Below are 21,728 nucleotides of genomic sequence, written 5' to 3' on the forward strand. Positions count from 1 at the left end.
CTTCATCCATTGGGCTATGGAGTCATTATTTCGACAAACAATACAAGATTTTGACTCAACTTATTTGACTTTAACTTAACTCAAAACGACTTGATAATAAAACTAAAATGTTTGAAAAACTGACTCGACAAACTGAACTCAAAACTGAAATCTTTCCTCAGAATTATAGCCTTCACTTCGGGCCCTAGAATGAAGAAAAGATCACAGCACACACTTGCAGTGAAACTGAAACAAAATGGTATTTACAATCACAATGATGACAGCAGAAATAACTCAGGAAAGGTACCGCTTTAGCAGCCGACCATTGACCGGCCCTCCTGGACAATCTTCCCCATTCATCTCCTTCAAAAGAAAGGCATTATGTCCCCGATATGTTGCAATCTTAAAAGGACCTTTCCAGAGATTTTCAAACTTACCATGCTTGCCCTTTTCCTCATTCCTTGCATCCCACTTTAACACCACATCATCCAACTGAAATGTGTCTGCCTTTGCTTTTCTGTCATAAATCTTTTTAATTCTCTCCTGCAACTTGAATGTGTTTTGAAAAACATCCTCCCGTGTCTGCTGCAAGTGGATCATTTGATTTAGTCTTCTCTGCATTGGATCCTCTTCACTACCAGCCTCTTGAAGAAGTTTGACTACCGGAGCTGCAAGAGAGGTAGGGAACACGATATCAACTCCATAAACTAGCTCAAAGGGGGACATACCAATGGATTTCTTTTGACTCACACAGTCTTACCAAGGTGCATGGACCAACTTCTTATGCCAACTCTTCTTATTGATTTCCAGCATCTTCTTAATGATATTAACCAAAGGTTTGTTGGAAGACTCCGCCAATCCATTGCCTTGTGGATGATAGGCAGTTGAGTGCCCCAAAGTAATATGATATTTACTACAAAACTCAACCATCCTTTTTGACTTGAAAGCTACTACATTATCAGTGATTACTTATTCGGGCAACCAAAACAAGACAAAATATTATTTTCAAGGAATGAAATTATTACCACATCCGTAGCTTGCCTAGTGGCAATTGCTTCGATCCACTTCGTGAAGTAATCTATCGCTGTGAGGGTCCATCTATGCTGAACTGAAGAAGAAGGATGAATTTCACCAATGAAATCCAACCCCCACTGCTGAAAAGGGGCACTCACCTCAATGGGCTTAAGCGGCAAAGGCTGTAATTTCTGCTTTCTCTCAATAGTCTGACAGTTATGACAGCTCTTGACAGTCTTGAACACATCAGCAAACAATGTCAGCCAATAGTATCCAGCCCTCAGAATTTTATTTGCCGTTGTTTTCCAAAAAAGGTGACCGCCACAATCTCCTTTATGGAAATCCTCCATGACTTGCTTCGCTTCTTCCTCCACCAAACAATTTAACAAAACGTCACTGGGATCTTTCCAATAAAGTGCAAAATTCAAGATACAAAACTTAGCAGCTTTTAACATAAGAGTTCTAGCTTTGTTTCTAGCCATACCAGGTGGTGCAGACAAATTCTGAAGTACATATATGATATCTGAATACCATGGAGAAAGAACAAACATTTCTGATACCTGAAGTGATGAACTTTCCTCATTTTCATCGGACATAGCAGCGATCAGATTTATGTCTAAGACGTGCAGATTTGATTCAGCCATCAACTTCGCCAATCCCTGACCTTTAACAAGCTTTGTGGGCCTTATCTCCACATCATACTCCAGCAAAGCTGCTATCCACTTGCCACGTCTTCCTTCAGGATCTGTCTGGACCAAAACATCTTTGACAGTAGCGTTAGGAACATAAGCTAAAATATGGGAATGTAGAATGTACACACGGAAATATTTCAGTGCTTTTACAAGTGCAAGGGCTTGCTTCTCAATAATGTTGTATTTCAAAGCAACATCTCTTATAGTCCGACTGAAGAAAGCAATGGGTCTCTCATGCTCATCTTTTTTCTGCATTAACACAACTGCCATAGTATGCTCCGAAGCAAATGAAAACAATATAAAATCCTGAGTATAATCCGGGATGATTAGAATCGAAGCTGAAGAAAGATCCAATTTTACTAAATTGAAAGATTTTACAGCCTCTTCCGTCCACATCACTTGGCTGTCCTTCTTAAGCATGTTTGTAATCTCCATAAGATGTTAGGTAATTATATATTAAGGAGCAATGGAACACATAAAATATTGCAGAAATATAAACACAGAAAATGCACAAAACAAGAGAGACACAGATATACGTGGTTCACCCAGTTTGGGCTATGTCCACCCCGAACAGCCAGTCCTTCCTTTCTATTATCCAGCAAAATGAAGAGACACAACCTACAACAAATCTGCTGTAATATCCTCTGTTTTCTCTCACAGTCTCACCTCTCTGTTTCTCGCTCACAGAATACACATCTATATCTCAGCCTCAAATACAATACCCTCATACAAAGAGAGGGGTTGCCTTCTAGGGCAAAAAACCCTAAACTAAACATAAGTTCTACCGTCATATCATCTGCCTAATGAACGGCCCAGATTGACTAGAAATTACTATACTCTTACAAGGCAATTTTACATTTGTTTTTAGCTTCAGGGGCGCTGCCCCGAGCCCCCGCCGGGGGACCGTTGGCCCCCAGACCTCCCAGCCGGGGGGGATCGGCCCCCCCCCCGGACCCCTGCGGCGGGGACAAGTCCCCCCTGCACCGCCCTGCGTGGAGGGGTGTACAAACTTCTTGGGGTATACATCCGGTTGAAACAAATGTTGGGTTGTGTTATACTCTTTCCATGACTAACCTACGTAGTTAAACGGGGGGTTAGAGGGGGGCGGTAGCCCCCCTTCGTTGCGCCGATTGCGCAGCGGGAGGGTTTGAGGGGGGGCGGGTAGGCCCCCTCTACGGGGTGCGGGGCAGCGCCCCGGGAATTTTTTTTTTTGGACCCTATATTAGGTTGGGCGAACCTACCTATGGTTTTGTGCATGATTTTCGCACATGGTATTGGACGCGATGGTTTTTCGGTCCATGGTATTGGATGCTTCGGCATGTATAAATATGTATTGTAACATTGAAAGGAACATAATGAAAAAATCAAGTTGGTAGTCCCGGTTTTGGGATCCAGGGAAAAATCTCTGTGCATATGTGTTTTATGGGTTATGCTCTCGCATTGTTTATTTTCTTTGTTTAAGAATTCGTATGCAGGTAATTTCTGTATAGGGTTAAAACCTAGATTTGGTATCAGAGCTGTTTTGGCTTCAAGGGGACGCCTTTGTTGCTGAGGGGTTTCGCTCGGGCCTGTGGTAGACCCTGTTCAGTGGGAGATCTGCGAGATCGATTTTGGTGGTGAAAGAAGATGGCGAGTAGTGGAAAGATCGAGATTGAGAAGTTCAATGGTTAGAGTTTTGAGTTGTGGAAACTCAAGATGGAGGATCTGTTGGTCGATAAAGATCAGTGGATCGCAGTAGATCCGGGTACTAAACCATCGGGAGTGACCGATGAAGAATGGAAGAAATTGGATCGGAAGGCAAAGAGCACAATACGATTGTGTGTCTCAGATTCAGTATTGCTGAATGTATCAGGGGAAGCTACGGCAAAGGCTTTGTGGGTCAAGTTAGGGACTTTGTACCAATCTAAGTCTCTGGTGAATAAACTGTTCCTGCAGAAAAAGCTGTATAACCTGAGGATGAAAGATGGAGACTCGGTGACAGAGCATCTGAATGCGTTTAATACTGTGGTAAGTCAATTATTATCTGTTGATATTAAAATTTCAGATGAAGATAAGTGCATCATTCTATTGTGTTCTCTACCAGATTCGTGGGATAGTCTGGTTATTGCAATAGGAAGCAATGCAACTGCTTTGCAGTTTGATGAAATAGTCTCAGCCTTGCTGACGGAGGAGATGAGACGGAAGAATATGGACAACCAGAATGGTGATGCCTTGTCTTTACGAGGACGGTCCCAGAACAGAAACAAAAATAAGTCATCGAGTGGGAGATCTAAATCTAGAGGGAGATCTAAATCTCCAGGAAAACCTACAAAGGTGGTGTGCTGGAAATGCGGAAAGGAAGGGCACTTCAGAAGGGATTGTAAATCTAAAGCTCCTGATAAAGGAAAGGGATCTGATGATGCTCCTTCTGCAGAGGCGAAAACCACCTCAGATGAAGGTGGGGATGTGTACTTGGCTTCTTCAAGTACACATGTAGATCATGAGGCATGGTTGATTGACTCAGGTGCATCCTTTTACTTCACTCCCCATAGAGAGCGGTTCTGCGAGTATGAGAAATACGATGGTGGTGATGTCTTCTTAGGAGATGATAGGAAGGCTAGAATCATTGGTCGGGGAAAAGTAAAGTTGAAGTTGCAAGGTGGAAGGGTTAGAACACTTCCGGGTGTTCTACATATTCCTGCATTGGCCAGAAATCTGATTTCTGTAAGCAAGTTGGATGATGCAGGTGTAAAGACGGTGTTCGAGAAAGATACCTGCAAGATGGTTCGAGGAGCACTGATATTGATGCGGGGAGTTTGGACTGGAACTCTGTACAAACTGCAAGGTAGCACTGTTGTTGATGGGTGTAATAGTTCTATGGTTCCTGAAAATGGAGTAGAAAATCTAGTGGTCTCTGGAGAGAAGACCATGTTGTGGCATCAAAGGCTTGGACATATTGGAGAGAAGGGCCTTTGAATACTTCATGGTAAAGGTATGGTAGAAGGTATGAATGATAGCTCTCTGGATTTTGATTTCTGTGAAAATTGTGTGTATGGGAAGCAGAATCGAGTGAGTTTCCCCTCTGGTGGTAAGAGGACGAAACAGATATTAGAGCTTGTGCACAGTGATGTGTTTGGACCTGTGAAGGTTCCATCACTGGGTAAGTCTGTGTACTATGTATCATTCATAGATGACTTCTCAAGGAATACATAGATATATTTCCTTAAGAAGAAATCTGAAGTCTTTGACAGGTTTAAAGAATTTAAGGCTCTGGTGGAAAATCAGACAGAGAAGAAGATAAAGCTACTGAGGACAGATAATGGTGGAGAATTTTGCAGCAAGGAATTTGAAGAATTTTGTAAGAAGTGTGGTATAGCACGGCAGAAGACTACTCCATATACACCTCAGCAAAATGGAGTCGCAGAAAGAATGAACAAGACGTTGATGGAAAGGGCAAGAAGCATGCTCAGTGGTGCCGGGTTAGGACAAGAATTCTGGGCAGAGGCGGTGGATACTGCACATTACCTGATCAACAGATCACCCTCATCAGCATTGGAGGATAAGACTCCACAAGAAGTATGGACTGGTAAGAAACCCTCTCTTTCACATCTGAGGGCATTTGGATGTGATGCATATGTACATGTTCCAAAGGAGAAACGAACCAAGTTGGATAGTAAATCTGAAAAGTGCATCTTTATTGGGTATAAGGATGGTTTAAAGGGTTATAAGCTTTGGAACCCAGTCACACGGAAGGTTGTGTACAGCCGAGATGTGGTGTTCAGAGAGGTAAAAGATGTTATTCAACATGAAGTCCAACCAAAGGAACCTGAGAAGATAGAGTTTGAGCCAAAGGAGGAAGAATCAGACTCTGCAGCAGAGGAGGAATCAGAAGATGAAGAGCCACAAACTCCGGCTGTGAGAAGATCAGGTCGAGAAAGAAGGCAGCCAGAAAGGTATAGTCCATCTGCTTTCAGTTCAAATTTTTCTTTGTCTGTTACTGATGATGATCCTAGAACTGTGAAGGAAGCAGTGGATTCAGAGGATGGAAAACTCTGGAAAGAGGCCATGGTTGATGAAATGGCATCTTTGCACAAAAATGAGGCTTGGGATCTGGTAGAGTTGCCGGCTGGAAGGAAACCCATTGGCAGCAAATGGGTGTTCAAGAAGAAGACTAATGCAGAAGGAAAGGTGGAGAAATACAAAGCTCGGTTGGTAGCAAAAGGTTATTCCCAGGTGCCGGGAATTGATTTTGGTGATATTTTTTCTCCTGTTGCCAAGGTAGCTTCTATTAGATTACTTTTATCTGTTGCTGCTGCTTTTGATTTTGAGGTAGAACAGATGGATGTGAAGACATCATTTCTTCACGGGGATTTGGAAGAGGAAATCTACATGAGGCAACCTGAAGGCTTTGCGGTGAAGGGTAAGAAAGAACTGGTATGCAAGTTAAAGAAGTCTCTGTATGGGTTAAAACAGTCACCAAGGATGTGGTATCAAAAATTTGATACATTTATACGGGGACTTGGCTTCACCAGAAGCAAAGCAGATCATTGTGTGTATTTTAAATTAATTGGTGATCGTGTTATTTATCTGGTCTTGTATGTGGATGATATGTTGCTGGTTGGAAATGACAAAGAAATTATCCAGGATTTGAAGACCCAATTGTCCTCCAAATTTGACATGAAAGATCTTGGTGCTGCAAACTATATTTTGGGCATGGAAATTAAAAGAGATCAAGCAAAGAGGAAGCTCTGGTTAAACCAGAGGAAGTATGTCGAGACAATACTGCAGAGGTTTAATATGCAGGATAGTAAACCGGTGAAGGTTCCTATTCCTGTAGGTGTGAGGTTATCTGCTGAACAGTGTCCCAAGACACAAGAAGAGGAAGAGGACATGTCCCGTGTCCCATATGCAAGTGCAGTCGGTAGCCTGATGTATGCAATGGTCTGTACTAGACCAGAAATTGCACATGCAGTGGGAGTATTGAGCAGGTTTATGTCAAAACCTGGGAAGGAGCACTGGACAGCAGTGAAGCGGGTTTTCAGGTATTTGCGTGGCACTAGTGATTATGGTTTGTGCTACCAAGGAAGACCAGGATTGGACAGAGTGTTGGATATTCATGGTTTTGTTGATGCAGACTGGGCTGGAGATCTGGATCAGAGAAGATCTACAAGTGGGTATGTGTTTAACCTATTTGGAGGTGCAGTCAGTTGGATGAGTAAGAAACAATCTGTAGTGGCACTATCAACTACAGAGGCAGAATACATGGCAGCCACTCATGCAAGCAAGGAAGCAGTTTGGTTGCAGAGATTGTGTTCAAGTATGAGGTTAGTACAGGGAGCTATAAGAATAGACTGTGACAGCCAAAGTGCAATTTTCTTGGCAAAGAACCCTGCTTATCATTCAAAGACAAAGCACATTGATGTTCAGTATCACTTTGTGAGGGATATGATAGAAGACAAAAAGGTGTTGCTGGTAAAGGTGGACACTTTGAAGAATACTGCAGATGCATTGACAAAATCTGTGAGCTCTGAGAAGTTCTCTTGGTGTAGAGAAACAATGGGTGTTTCTGGGTTGGAAAAATGACTAAGCTCTCCTGTGGCCCCTTGTGGAAAGAAAACAACAAGTGGGAGATTGTTGGGTTGTGTTATATTCTTTCCACGACTAACCTACGTAGTTAAACGGGGGGTTAGAGGGGGGCGGTAGCCCCCCTTCGTTGCGCTGATTGCGCAGCGGGGGGGTTTGAGGGGGGCGGGTAGCCCCCCTCTACGGGGTCCGGGGCAGCGCCCCGGGAAATTTTTTTTTTTGGACCCTATATTAGGTTGGGCGAACCTACCTATGGTTTTGTGCATGATTTTCGCACATGGTATTGGATGCGATGGTTTTTCGGTCCATGGTATTGGATGCTTCGGCATGTATAAATATGTATTGTAACATTAAAAGGAACATAATGAAAAAATCAAGCTGGTAGTCCTGGTTTTGGGATCCAGGGAAAAATCTCTGTGCATATGTGTTTTATGGGTTATTCTCTCGCATTGTTTATTTTCTTTGTTTAAGAATTCGTATGCAGGTAATTTCTGTACAGTGTTAAAACCTACAACAAAGACCTCTGAACAATCATGCTCCACACACAACATAAGATGTTCAACAATATTAGGAACAAAGCGGCACAAAAAATTCATCTTAGTATTAAATGATTGAATCTCCTTCTTATTCCGGGGCAGGTCAATTTGCTGAATTGCTTCCACATGTGCTGGATCAATACGGATGCCATCCTTTGAGATAATGTGCCCAAGTAGTTTTCCTTCATCCATGGCAAGCAAGCTCTTCTTAGGATTCAGAGACACACCATATTTTCTACACTTTTCAAAGACAATTTTCAAATGATACAAATGTTCTTCATCTGATTTGGAAAACATGGTCAAATCATCAACGTACACAACCAAGAAGACATTCTTCTCATTTGCGAAAGCCAAGTCCATTGCCCGCTGAAAAGTGGCACCCACATTCTTCAAACCGAAAGGCATTTTGGCGTAATGAAAGGTTCCCCACGGAGTGGTGAACGCTGTTTTGTCTCGGTCATCTTCATGGACTAAAATTTTGTTATATCCAGAATAACCATCGAGCAGTGGCATGTGAGATGTTTGTTGGCTGCTCTAGTTGTTTATTAATTAAACAGTTGAGTACCACATTAAATTTTCAACCCGGGAAAGTCCTTTTATCTGAAAGGTGACATCGTACTGTATGCACTCAATTCTAAAAGCATTAAAGGCTGTAGTATAAATAATCTATTCTCTGTCAAACCCTTACCCTGTGTTACAACAGATATAATCTATTGCAGGAATGGAATGAAACGGATGACTAATTAAAGGTAACAAATCTGCAAAAAGAAATGATGGCTGTCTTGTAACAGAGGATCAGGACCCTATCCTCAGAGTAAGAACATTCAGCACCTGCCCCTGTTATCCAATTTGCCAATACACTCTGTAAATCCTAATCACCGGTGAGACACTCTTTTACAGCATCAATTGATTAAGAAAATAGAATAGCAGCAAAGGTAAAATATCAGAAGCAATGCTCATGGACTAGAGATACACAGAAATCACACACACACACTCAACAAAAAAAAGGAATGGGTGAATCTTGTGATGAAGGTGGGCCCTGTCCTTCTCACAAGATTCCCCAGGACACAGATGCTAAGTTAAAATACTCAGAACAGTGCTTTATTCATCTGCCAATATGCCAAATTACAATAGAGATTCAATCTTGTTCCTTCACTACAATTTCCTCTGTTACCACTCCTTCCCGTTCTAATGTAGATGTCTCCCCTTTATAGAGGAGACATATATTACAATAGATGGTCATTTTTCATTTCAGTTTGACCCTTTTGTACAAAAATAGTAAATCAATTCCCGTTACAGCATGTTGTTACAACAGTGTGTAACTGTGTATTCCTTCATTGATCGGATCCCTTTTCTGTCTCAACCGTCTCCTTGAAATTCACGTGCTGTCCTTTGCTGTTTCACCATTGTTGCAGATTTGGTAAATCTCAACTGTTTCCTTGAAGTTCTCATGTTGTTTCTGTTGTTTCAGCATCTGCGACTGAGGTCTTACCGGTTTAGACAGTTGTTGATCCTGCTGTTCCAGCGACTGCAAAATATGGTTTTACCAGGTTTAGACAATTGTTGTTTCTGCTGTTTCGGCAACTGGTTTTGCCAACTTTAGACAGTTGTTGTTTCTGCTGTTTCGGCAACTGCAAAATATAATTCTGCAGACTTTGAATAGTTTCAACAATTACTCGGCAACTTACTCAACTTCAAAGATTAATTATAAAGATAACATGATTATGTGTTGAATGATTAAACATATAGCAATGAGGAGAGTTACTTCATACCTTTGGACTAATTAGGACAAAATTCTAGCAAAGGCTTTCAACTATGGGTTGAAGAGGGTAATATAATGGCAAAATATACGGTCAAAAATAGACAATATGGGAACCTAACATCCCCCCCAACTGAAAATGTTGCATGTCCGCATGCAACGTCTACTCTGAATCGGAATCAGAATACTGGGCTGAACAGTGTAAATTGCTTATGCAGTAAGTGTAGAAGGTGCTGTCAACCATGTCTCTGAACCCTTGGACATTCTGAAGTCTCTTCCATGCTGCCAACTCTTCCTTCTTAGTCAATGTAAATTAAGCCTTGTATTGTTCTCCAGGAAGCCATAAGAGAGGGAAATGAAAATGGTAACCAATCCATCGTTCAACACATTGTCTCATGCATTTTACATAATCAGGTATCCGTGAGATTGCCGCCTGAAGATTGAGGGGATTGTAGGGATGATATTCCCGTCTTTATTTGGGACAGTGTTCCCAGAATAATTCATTTGATTTTATGGCCAGAGGTCCTTTAGTTTTGACATAATGTTGGCAGTCTTCCAAGACTGCTGCTTGCAGATTCCTAATATGATCGGTCATCCCTGGTTCTCGTATATTCCGTTGATGTTCCATAAGGAAGATGGTTGCATTCTGCGGTTCCGGACGAATCCAGAGAAGACAATTCTCCTCATTGTGTTTTGCAGACATAAAAGCATTCTGCCAAGTAAGCTGGTTGGCCAAAAAGGAAATAAAAGCTCTTATTTGAATATCACCACAAATAGGAAGTAAATTAATCTTTCTATCTTCAGACACAGCCTCATTGTGAAGATAGAGTTCACACAGCAAGTTCTGGTCGTTATTTGGTGCTTCTGTGAAAGTCTCAATAAATTGCTTTGGTGTAGCAACCTAGTGGGGTCTTCCATCTCTAATTGCCTTTATTTGTAAGAACGCTAAGCATTCTCTCAAGAATACTGCATAATTAAAAGAAGGTTTCCTTGTAGCAAGTACCCTCTGGACCAAGTCAAAGATATAGGACAGCCTAGCTTTTAATTTCCTATTCTCTTTGTGTTGAGCTCGAGACTGTTCGAGGGCTTCCCAATTTTTGTATGCATAGCTGAACCAGGTTGACTTTTGTTGCTGAAATGCCCTCCCTTGTGAGAGCTCATATTCTGTCTTCCATGTATCCTTTAGTTCTTGAAAACTAGAGGTCTCAGTGTAAGCAGTGCTGACACAGGGAGGTTCAGTCTGTGTATAGGCATCTGTAAAAGATTTCTGCTCTGTGATAGTTTGGGTAGGCCGGGGTGGTTCTGTGTCTTCTTCTGCAATTCTTGAAGAGCCTGCTGGTTCTTGTGTAACAGCAGGTTGTTCTGTTTTGATTACAACAGGAGAAGTCTGTGGGCTGGCTCCAGTCATTGGAACTTCAACTATCTTGTATCCCGCTTGAGTGTAAAGCTCACCACACTCACTGCACATATATTCATTGTATTGACTCTTTTCGGTTGCAGATGCTACCCGTGCTAGGATGTGCAGATTGAATTCGTTTTGATAGGATTCTTTAACCATTACTATCTCCTGTAGATAATTCTTAATTTGAGATTTTAAAAACTAAATTTCTTCCTGCAGGGAGGCTAAGGTAGCCGAGGCTTGTGTAGCTGCAGATTCCAGTGGAGGAAGGGATCATTGTTCGGCATCAGTTTGATCATTTGCATCCGCAACAGGTGGTTCTTGTGTATCACCTGGTGTAACAGCCACATGCAGGTCATTGTCTTTTTGTTTCCCAACAGGTGGTTCTTGTGTAACACCTGTTGGGTCAGTGGCTGGTTCTTGTGTAACAGCCACATGCCCAATATCATCTTGGGTGTCTACTTTAGATGTTTCGGCAGCTGGTTCTTGTGTAACAGCTGCCTCTTTTAAAGAAAATAATGTCACAAAATTGTCAACGCTCTGCATTTCAGCACCAGAGGGTGAGGCAGGTGAATACTCAGAGCTAGTTGGAATACGGGATCTTAGCATGATGGGTGGGGAACTGGGGATAATGGGGATAATGGGTTCAGTTGCTGCAGACGACCTTGTTCGTCGCCTTGGTAAGGAAGCAGGAAAATCAGTGATTTTTCTCTTACGGCCGCTTTTCGTTAGAATAGGGGAACTATCAGGAATAGCGGCTTCCTTAACTGAAGCCCTGGTTCTTCTTCTTTTTGGTGGGGTTACAGCTTTCTGCTGCTTTTTCCTTTTGTGAAAGATGATGGGGGTATTATCATCGGAGTCATCAGTGGAAATGTCAACTATGGGAGTGGATGGTTCAGCTTCATTGGGGGATGGGGTCCTCTGCAGATTTTCAGTGCTTACTTGGGGTGTTTCTGCTGCTAATTGCTGATTTTCAGCAGCTTGCTGGGGATTTTCCTTTGTTTGCTAGGGAATTTCTTCTGTTTGCTGGGGAGGGTTAATGAGGAGAGGTGGGTGGTTTAGGGCAAAGCCTCTATTTATTAAGAGTTGGACTAAATGATGGTGTTTGAGGGAAAGGAGCTGATGCTTTGCATTCACAGTATAACGTGACATATTTTTTAGGCAACCCAATAGATAATAGGGCATGTTTATTAAATGACCATGCCTCAAATGATTTAGTAAAACGAAGTCATGTTGGTAGATTACCTGATAACAACCTTCGCAAGTGAAATACTGCTTAACGAATTCCGCAACCTTTGACCATGGTGGGGGCAGTGACAGAAGTGCGACCCCTCTGCCTTTGGTTTCCACATGCTCGCCTGGTAGCAGAAAGTCTTGCTGTGCATTAAGAATAAGATGTTTCCTGCTGAACCAGCGAGTACCATTGGTTGGTAATCCGGAAACTTGCGCTATGTCTTCTTCTGTCACTGGAATTTGCACCCCTTGGACAATGGAGAATCCTTCCCTTAAGTTGCATGCAAATTCCAGAACCTGCTGTGTATTAAAATCCGGCAGTCTTCTGAAATACTCTACCCATCCTACTTGAAGAAAGATTTGGTAAGCCTCTGGGTAAAGTTCCAGTAGTGTTGTTGAGCCAGGTTCATGTGTAATCAGATTTCCCCCCATAGTTGCTGGTTCAAACAAAATACACAGTGCAGAGCCGAGTAGCCGAGGTCAAGACAGAGTAAACCGTTACAAATGAGGTTATGACACGATAAGGTATAGTCAAGGTGACTTAGATACTACTGCGAGAACTAGGGATGGCTATGATTGACGTGTTATGTCATAATTACGATGTTTTGGTAATCCCCCCAAAGCTACGACTGAATGATTTGATTGGTAGTACAATGGTTTGGGCAATCGTATCAACATCTCCACATTAACTATAATTTAATATTCACACTTAAACATGCGTACCTTTATATTTACCTTTAGTTGATGTGCCAAAAAGTATTATCTTGTCTTCGCTGGATCAATAATGATTAAAAAGGGTCTAAAAGTATGAAAATACAGGCAGTTTTCATTATTGACAAGAAGTAGTAGTGAAGAAATGTAATTATCAGGGCGCATGGCTGGTTCCTTTAATGAAGAATGATATGTTCCATCAGAATAATGGTTCATTTTCGGGAACAAAAATGGGGAAATTGGTACTCTTTAGTAAAAATGAAAAAGATTGGTGTTAAGCACTGGAATGTGGTGTTTCAGCAATGGGAAATGGTGTTACAGCAACAGGAAATGGTGTTGCAGCGACGGGAAATGGTGTTGCATTGACGGGAAATGGTGTTGCAGCGACGGGAAATGGTGATGCAGCGACGGGAAATGGTGATGCAGCGACGGGAAATGGTGTTGCAGCGACGGGAAATAATGTTGCAGCAACGGGAAATGGTGTTGTAGCAATGAGAAATGGTGTTGCAGCAATGGGGAATGGTGTTGCAGCAACAGGGAATGGTGTTGCAACAACGGGGAATGGTGTTGTAGCAATGGGAAATGGTGAAAGGAATGATTTATGGTCTGAAAGAGGTTCCCAAGCTGCAAAGTGATTCTTTTGGAATTTTTGTTCTCAGCCATCCTCCGAAACCAAGATATGCAAAATAATTAATTGTAATATGGCAACCCTTGACAGGGATTATTAGTTAAGAAATCTAATCTAAAATAAATAAAAAACAGAAATTTAAGTGCATTGAGGGACAGCAGATCCCCCCCAAAAAAACATAATGTATGTCTGCCATGCAAGTAGCTTTGAAATCCTCTTTAGAAACAAGTCGTTGATACAAACGGAGTCGATACCCATTCACTAATAATGGTGTTCTACTATCATCAATCGTTAGAAGTCTGACTGTTCCATTTGGAAAAACAACATCTACTTCATAAGGTCCTAGCCACCTTGTTCTTAATTTACCCTGAAAATTTTCAAAACGGGAGTCATACAATAGAGCCCAATTACCTTTTTGGAACTGCTTTTGCTTAATGGTTTTGTCATGCCACCTGATTCTTTGTTGTCGTATCGTGGTTGTTTGATGGATGGCATCCAACCTCTTTTCGTCCAATTCCTGAAGCTGCTGCAACGTGGCTGTTTGTGCATCAATCAAGTCAAGGTTAATAGCTAAAGCAGTCCTTAAGGTTTTGATTTCAAACTCCACAGGGAAAACAACATTTTTACCAAAAACTAATTCATAAGGTGAAAAGCCCGTAGTGTTCGTCCAAGTGGTTCTATAAGCCCATAGTGCTTCAGGCAACCTTTGAAACCAGTCCCTTCTATTCTCCTTTATCGTTTTTGTCAAAATGGCTTCTATGACTTTATTGGTGCTTTCCACCTGCCCATTTTCCTGGGGGTGATAAGGTGTAGTCATTTTATGCTTAATATGATATTTTTGAAGTGTATCTTCGAAGCCATGACAGTTAAAAGGAGGTCCTCCATCTGTGACTAGTTCTTTAGGAAGACCAAACCTAACAAAGATTTATTCAAATAAAAACGTTAATACTGATTCTTCATTAGCTTTGAGGAGTGCCTTAGCTTCTACCCACTTAGTCATATAATCTGTGCAAACTAGTATATAAACTTTTTTATTGGATGGAGGATTAATGGGACCTATAAAATCTAGTGCCCATCTTTCAAAAGGTTCAAGAATTACCTGGGGATTGAGTGGCGTTTCATCCCTATGATTAGTCTGGCCCATTCTTTGACAACTATCACAGGCCCTTACATATTTCCTTGCATCCTTGAAGAGTGAGGGCCAATAGTAACCCATTCTGAGAACCTTGTGTGCTGTTCTTTTATCTGCAAAATGCCCTCCACAAGGGCCATCGTGACAAGCTTTCAATACATCATAAATTTCATCTTCACCGATGCATCTCCGAATTTCCTGATCAAGTCCTGTGTGAAAAAGACACCCGCTTATCCAGCTGTACCTAGTGCTTTGTTGAATGATCTTTCTTTTTTCTCTGTGTGATAGGTGTGATGGTAGTTTCCCTGCAACTAAGTACTTGACAATGTCTGCATACCAAGTTGAGTGAGCAGATACTGCAAATAAATACTCGTCAGGAAAAGAATCATCTACTGGAATATTCTCATCAGTTTTTAACCGAGAAAGGAAATCAACAACTACATTCTCTTTACCTGGTCGATCTACAATTGTGATATCAAATTCTTGTAATAATAATAACCATCTGGTAACTCGAGCATTTGTAACTGATTTGTTCATTAAATATTTAATGGCCGAGTGATCAGTATGCACAAAAGTAGTGTAACCAGTAATATAATGTCGAAACTTATTGATAGCATAAATAACTGCTAGGAATTCCTTCTCAGTAACTGTATAATTAAGTTCAGCCGGGGTCATATTTTTACTAATAAAATAAATAGCATAGGGAAGACTGTTTTCTTCTTGACCCAAGACAGCTCCAATTGCAGTATCTGAGGCATCAGAGGATATATGAAAGGGGAGTGCCCAGTCAGGTCCTCTTAAAATGGGAGTTGTGGACAACTGATGTTTAAGTTCATTAAATGCTTTTTCACAATCATCAGTCCACTTAAATTCAGCATTTTTCGTAAGTAACACAAACAGAGGAGAAGTTATTTTAGAAAAATTCTTGATAAATCTTCTATAATATCCATCATGTCCTAAAACGCTTCTTACATCAGTTCGTGTTTTGGGGATAGGGAGAGTCTGAATTACCTATACTTTAGTTGGATCAACTTGAATTCCTAGGAATGAGATGAAGTGTCCCAATACAATACCTTGATTCATCATCATATGGCATTTTTCAGTACTTAGGGAAAGATGTGCTTCTATACATCGCTTAAATACTTTTTCAAGGTTCTGTAATGCATCTTCAAAAGTCACGCCATAAGGAGTAAAGTCATCCATAAATATTTCTAAGGAATCATTAAGCATATCAGAAAAAATCCCTATCACTGCTTGCTGGGGCATTACATAGCCCAAAAGGAAGAACTCTATAGGCAAAGGTCCCCCATGGGCTAGTGAAAGTGGTCTTGTCCTGATCTTGGGTTGCAATCTTGATCTGATTATATCCGCTAAATCCATCCAAAAATGAAAAGAATTTCTTACCTGCCAAATTATCAAGTACCTGATCAATGAATGGTAAAGGGAAATGGTCTTTCTGGGTGGCTTTATTTAGAGATCTGTAATCCACACATACTCTCCATTTCCCATTTTTCTTGGGTACAATTACTAGTGGAGAAACCCATTCACTATGAGATATAGGATATATAAATCATGCATTCAATAGTTTTTGAAGTTCTTCCTTCACAATTTCCCTTAAATTGGGATTCATTCATCATTGGGGTTGACAGACTGGGCGTGATCCTTCTTTAATATAAATGTGATGAGTGCATAGTTCAGGAGAGATCCCCTTCATATCTGTGTAATCCCATGCGAATGCTTCTTTATTTTCATGGAGTAGCTTCATTAACTGTTGTTTTTCATCATCTGTTAGGTTAGGATTTAATGTTTTGCCAGGCTCAATTTCTACTGTTATACTTTTGGAGGAGCTGCCAGCTGATGTCTGAGATAGATTTTCAGTTCTAAGGTTCTGCTGAGATTCAGATTCCAAGATTGCAGTCAAGTGATCATGTATTTCAGGGCTAACCAAAGAAGGTTCAGAAATAAAGTTGCTGATTAATTCATCTTCGGTTGTATCTTTAATAGTTAAAGCTTGTCCGACAGTCAAGATGGGTTGGGTTTCCTCATCCCCATAATCCAACCATACAAAATTATCATTATTAATCATGGGTGTAGCATGAGGATAAAGAGTAAGCTACTTAGTTTCCTGCCCATTAGAGATTGTCATTGATCCTAATCTACAGCTGATGAAGGCATCTGTTGTAGCCAGCCAAGGTCTTCCTAAAATCAGCGGATGACCCCCCAACTTTGTTTTAGTTTGTAACACAACAAAATCGGTTGGGTAATTCCAAGATTCTACTGAAATTATTAGGTCTTCAATGACTCCTTCAGGTTTGATTGTGGAGCGGTCAGCCATCTCTAGAATTGTTGGGGTTTCCCTAATTAAATTTTTTAACTGCTGTAACTGAGCTGTTTCAAGTGTCATGATGTTTATTGCAGCACCCAGATCTACTAGAAATATAGAAACAAAGGTTTTACCAACCTGAACTATGACTATAGGGTGACCAGGGTCACCATATTTCACAGGGGGTTTTTTTTTTGTCATTAAGGCAGTTAGTTCTCCCATCACATGAAATGTGAGGAGATATTTAGCTTTTATTCCAGGTTTCTTAATGCAAATATCCCTAACAGTTCTAGCATAAATTGGTACATCTCTCAGTGGTTGTAAAAGTGGAATTTTGACATATAAATTCTGCAGTTCTCCTAAAAAGCTAAAAGAAGGTGGCTCAAGTGTTTTGGTAAGAGCTAGACGCTCAGGGAATGGCCGCTCTACTGTTTCAACAGTCTTATTAGAGGATGATTCAACTGTTTCAGCATTATTGTTAGATGACTTTTCTTTTCTAGTTTCTTCTTTATCAGAGTCAGTAATGTCATCAATAATGGGTTCAACTATTCTCCCGGAGCGTAAATGAATATCATTGCATTGCATAGGGGAAACAGGTTGGTTTTGAATATCAATTAGCTGTAGAGCTTTATTGTTATTTGGGTTGGGGTTAGGTTGTATAGGCAGCTGGGGTCTGATTGTTTGGTTATTTGGTGGAGCGTTAGATGGTAAGGAAAGAGATTGTTGATGTTGGGGAAATGGAATCTGTTGGGCTGTCCAGTTTGGATTCCATTGATTAAAATAGGATTGTTGTGGAGCCCAAGGATTCCACACGGTAGGATCAGAAAAAGGAGTATTTGGCTGCTGCATGGGTGGGAAATGCATTGGATTAAAGGGTGGGTAATTTTCTTGAAAAGGAAGGTGATTATTCCAACGACTAAATGATGCGTTAGAATTCATACCTTGTCTTTGTGGTTGCCATTGCCTCTTCTATGTCATCAGGTACACTGCTTCAACTTCTTCTTCAGTTGACTATAGTGCTTCTTTTATTCCTGGCAAAGAAGGGCATTGTTGAGTTTCATGGTCCTTTTCAAAAATAGTGCAAATTGGTACCTTGTCCAGTGGGCATTCCCTCAGTGGGTGCTTTTCTCGAGATTTAGAACAGAAAATAGCCAGAGTAGCTTTTGCTTCTGCCTGCTTCTTTTTAACCTGTAAAGCATCAATTTCTGAAGCAAAAGAGCTTAACATTTCAGTTTTAAATTCTTCAAGTAAATTACCTATTTCAGCCCGTGTTGCTCTTCCACTTGCTGATTTCTGGACTCTTGAGTATATACTATCCCTACTTTTTGGTCTGCTTGCTGCCCCTCTTGAACATCTTTTATAGAGGTTGACAATCTCATTAAATGATTCTTTGGAAATATCCCCTTTTCCAAGCATATTCAGCATGTCCAAGCAATCATCTCGTACCCCTTTTAGCAGTATTGTCTTAAGAATATCCTTACTCATATCCGGATGATCAGATCCCTGCAGATTATACTGCAATCTTTCCACGAATTCCTCCAGATTCTCGTCCTCCTTCTGAATCATCTTAAACAGTTCTTCCTTCCTTTCTCTTGTTCGGAAATAATCTTGATATTTGGCCAGAAAAATTTCTTTCATCTGATCCCATGTAGTGATTACATGAGCTCCTAAGCTCATAAACCATCTTAACGCGTTCCCTTTCAATGTTGCTGGAAACAGTGTTAATTTCTGAGTAGGGTTTACATAATCATAGCTCCTACACAGTATATCAAATTCAAAGAGGAATTCATCAAGGTCTTTAGAGGATAACCCATGAAAGTTGGGTAGTGCTGAGAGTGGAATGTTCTTCATAGGGGTTGCTCATCTTGGGAGCTCCCCAATAGGGAACTCCAGGGTGGAGTTCTCCCCTTCCTTCTGCTCTGCGACCTCCACCGAAAAGTCCACCATTGTTGTCCTCCATTGGTCCTTTTCCTGAATCGCTTGCCCGGTCTTTAGTATCTTCTGTTTCTTCAGGTTCTTCTACCGGTTCCTCAATGTGCTCTGGTGTTTCCAGCTTCCTTTCAGGTCCTAGTACTTCCTCCGTCTGGTGCTCTGTTTGGGAGGAATGCTGGATCTAAGGCCTTCGGGAACTTGTCCTCTGGGATGTCTCGGCTCTTGAAATGATCTCATCAATGAAAGTTTTTCTTCCTCCTCCTCTTCCTTTGCCGCTTGTAAAGTTATCTTTCCTGCATCCTCTCATGCATCCTATTATTCTAAAAGAAAATCATTAATCCCTTTAAAATCTCTAGTCGCCTTCCCCGGCAACGGCGCCAAAATGTTGGCTGCTCTAGTTGTTTATTAATTAAACAGTCGAGTACCACATTAAATTATCAACCAAGGAAAGTCCCTTTATCTCAAAGGTGACCTTGTACTATACGCATTCAATTCTAAAAACATTAAAGGCTGTAGTATAAACAATCTATTCTCTGTCAAACCCTTACTCTGTGTTACAACAGTTATAATCTATTGCAGGAATGGAATGAAACAGATGACTAATTAAAGGTAACAAATCTGCAAAAAGAAATGATGGTTGTCTTGTAACAGAGGATCAGGACCCTATCCTCAAAGTAAGAACATTCAACACCTGCCCTTGTTATCTAGTTTGCCAATACACTCTGTAAATCCTAATCACCGGTGAGACACTTTTTCATAGCATCTGATTAAGAAAACATAATAGCAGCAAAGGTAAATATCAGAAGCAATGCTCATGGACTAGAGATACACAGAAATCACACACACACACTCAAAAAAAAAAAGGAATGGGTAAATCTTATGATGAAGGTGGGCCCTTTCCTTCTCACAAGATTCCCCAGGACACAGATGCTAAGTTAAAATACTCAGAACAGTGCTTTATTCATTTGCCAATATGCCAAATTACAATAGAGATTCAATCTTGTTCCTTCACTACAATTTCCTCTGTTACCACTCATTCCCGTTCTAATGTAGATGTCTCCCCTTTATAGAGGAGACATCTATTACAATAGATTGTCATTTTTCATTTCAGTTTGACCCTTTTGTACAAAAATAGTAAATCAATTCCTGTTACAGCATGCTGTTACAACAGTGTGTAACTGTGTATTCCTTCATTGATCGGATCCCTTTTCTGTCTCAACCGTCTCCTTGAAATTCACGTGCTGTCCTTTGTTGTTTCACCATTGTTGCAGATTTGGTAAATCTCAACTGTTTCCTCGAAGTTCTCATGCTGTTTCTGCTGTTTCAGCATCTGCAACTGAGGTCTTGCCGGTTTAGACGGTTGCTGATCCTGCTGTTCCAGCGACTGCAAAATATGGTTTTACCAGGTTTAGACAATTGCTGTTTCTGTTGTTTCGGCAACTGGTTTTGCCAACTTTAGACAGTTGTTGTTTCTGCTGTTTCGGCAACTGCAAAATATAATTCTGTAGACTTTGAACAGTTTCAACAATTACTCAGCAACTTAGTCAACTTCAAATATTAATTATAAAGATAACATGATTATGTGTTGAATGATTAAACATATAGCAATGAGGAGAGTTACTTCATACCTTTGGACTAATTAGGACAAAATGCTAGCAAAGGCTTTCAACTATGGGTTGAAGAGGGTAATATAATGGCAAAATATACAGTAAAAAATAGACAATATGGGAACCTAACAATGTTCCAACTACTCGCTGAAGTATGTGATCCATTTTTGGCAGCGGATAATTATGTTTCAGTGAAACTTTGTTGAGATTTTGAAAATCAATGCACAAACGAATCTCACCGGTCTTCTTTCGCACGGGCACCAGATTAGATATCTAATCAGAAAAACGGATGGGAACAATGATTCCTGATTTGTACAACATGTTTACTTCCTTCTCAATTGATGGCAGCAATTTTGGATTAAGCCTTCTTAACTTCTGTTTGAAAGGTTTTTTATTAGGCTTAATAGGAATAGTGTGCTGAATTATATTGGTATCATATGTCTTCAAATCAGAATAGTCCCAAGCAAACACATCGGCAAAGGATGACAACAAACTGATATATTTGGCCTTTACCTTTGGTGGCAATGCTTTGGATAGCTTTACCATCTTCAGATGCTCAGCTGCTCCAATATTCACGTCTTCGACTCCCTTCTCTGTTGGCTGCAATGTTGGTTTGCGGGCTACGTCATCATGATCAAAGAGTTCTTCTAAAGGTATCAAGCCTTTAGGAATCACATTATCCTTGAGCTGAAACACTTCCATTTGATTGATCTGCACATCATATTTTCCGTCATCATGCTGTACATCAATTGAGGTATCTTTGAATTTACCTTTGTTTTGCAGAAAATCATTAATCTCCTCGTCATCTTGGAAAACTTGCCAATATCTCTGATTGTCTGGGATAGTCGAACGATACTCACATGGATTTCAAATTTATTGCTTGAGTTCATAGGAATCTTCAAATTACTTGCTGCCTTAGCAAGTGCATCAACAATACTATTTTGAATACGAGGCACACACGTCAAAGTGTAATTTGAAAATAGATTCAAAATGTCTAGAACAACATTTCGGTATGCCCACATCCAAGGATGCTTTGCCTGATATTCACCTTTAACTTGCTTAATCACCAATTCGGAGTCGCCATATACAACAATCCTCTTAGCATTCAGCTTTCTTAGGATCTTTAGGCCAGCAATCAAAGCCTCATACTCAGCTTCATTGTTTGAGCAATAAAAAGCAAGTTTGTAAGAACATACCCGCACATTACTCGACACTTTGTTT

The sequence above is a fragment of the Pinus tabuliformis genome, chromosome 6 (genome assembly GCF_031772625.1).
Source record: "Pinus tabuliformis cultivar Carrire ecotype Pingquan chromosome 6, CPIR1, whole genome shotgun sequence".
Classification (NCBI taxonomy): domain Eukaryota; kingdom Viridiplantae; phylum Streptophyta; class Pinopsida; order Pinales; family Pinaceae; genus Pinus; species Pinus tabuliformis.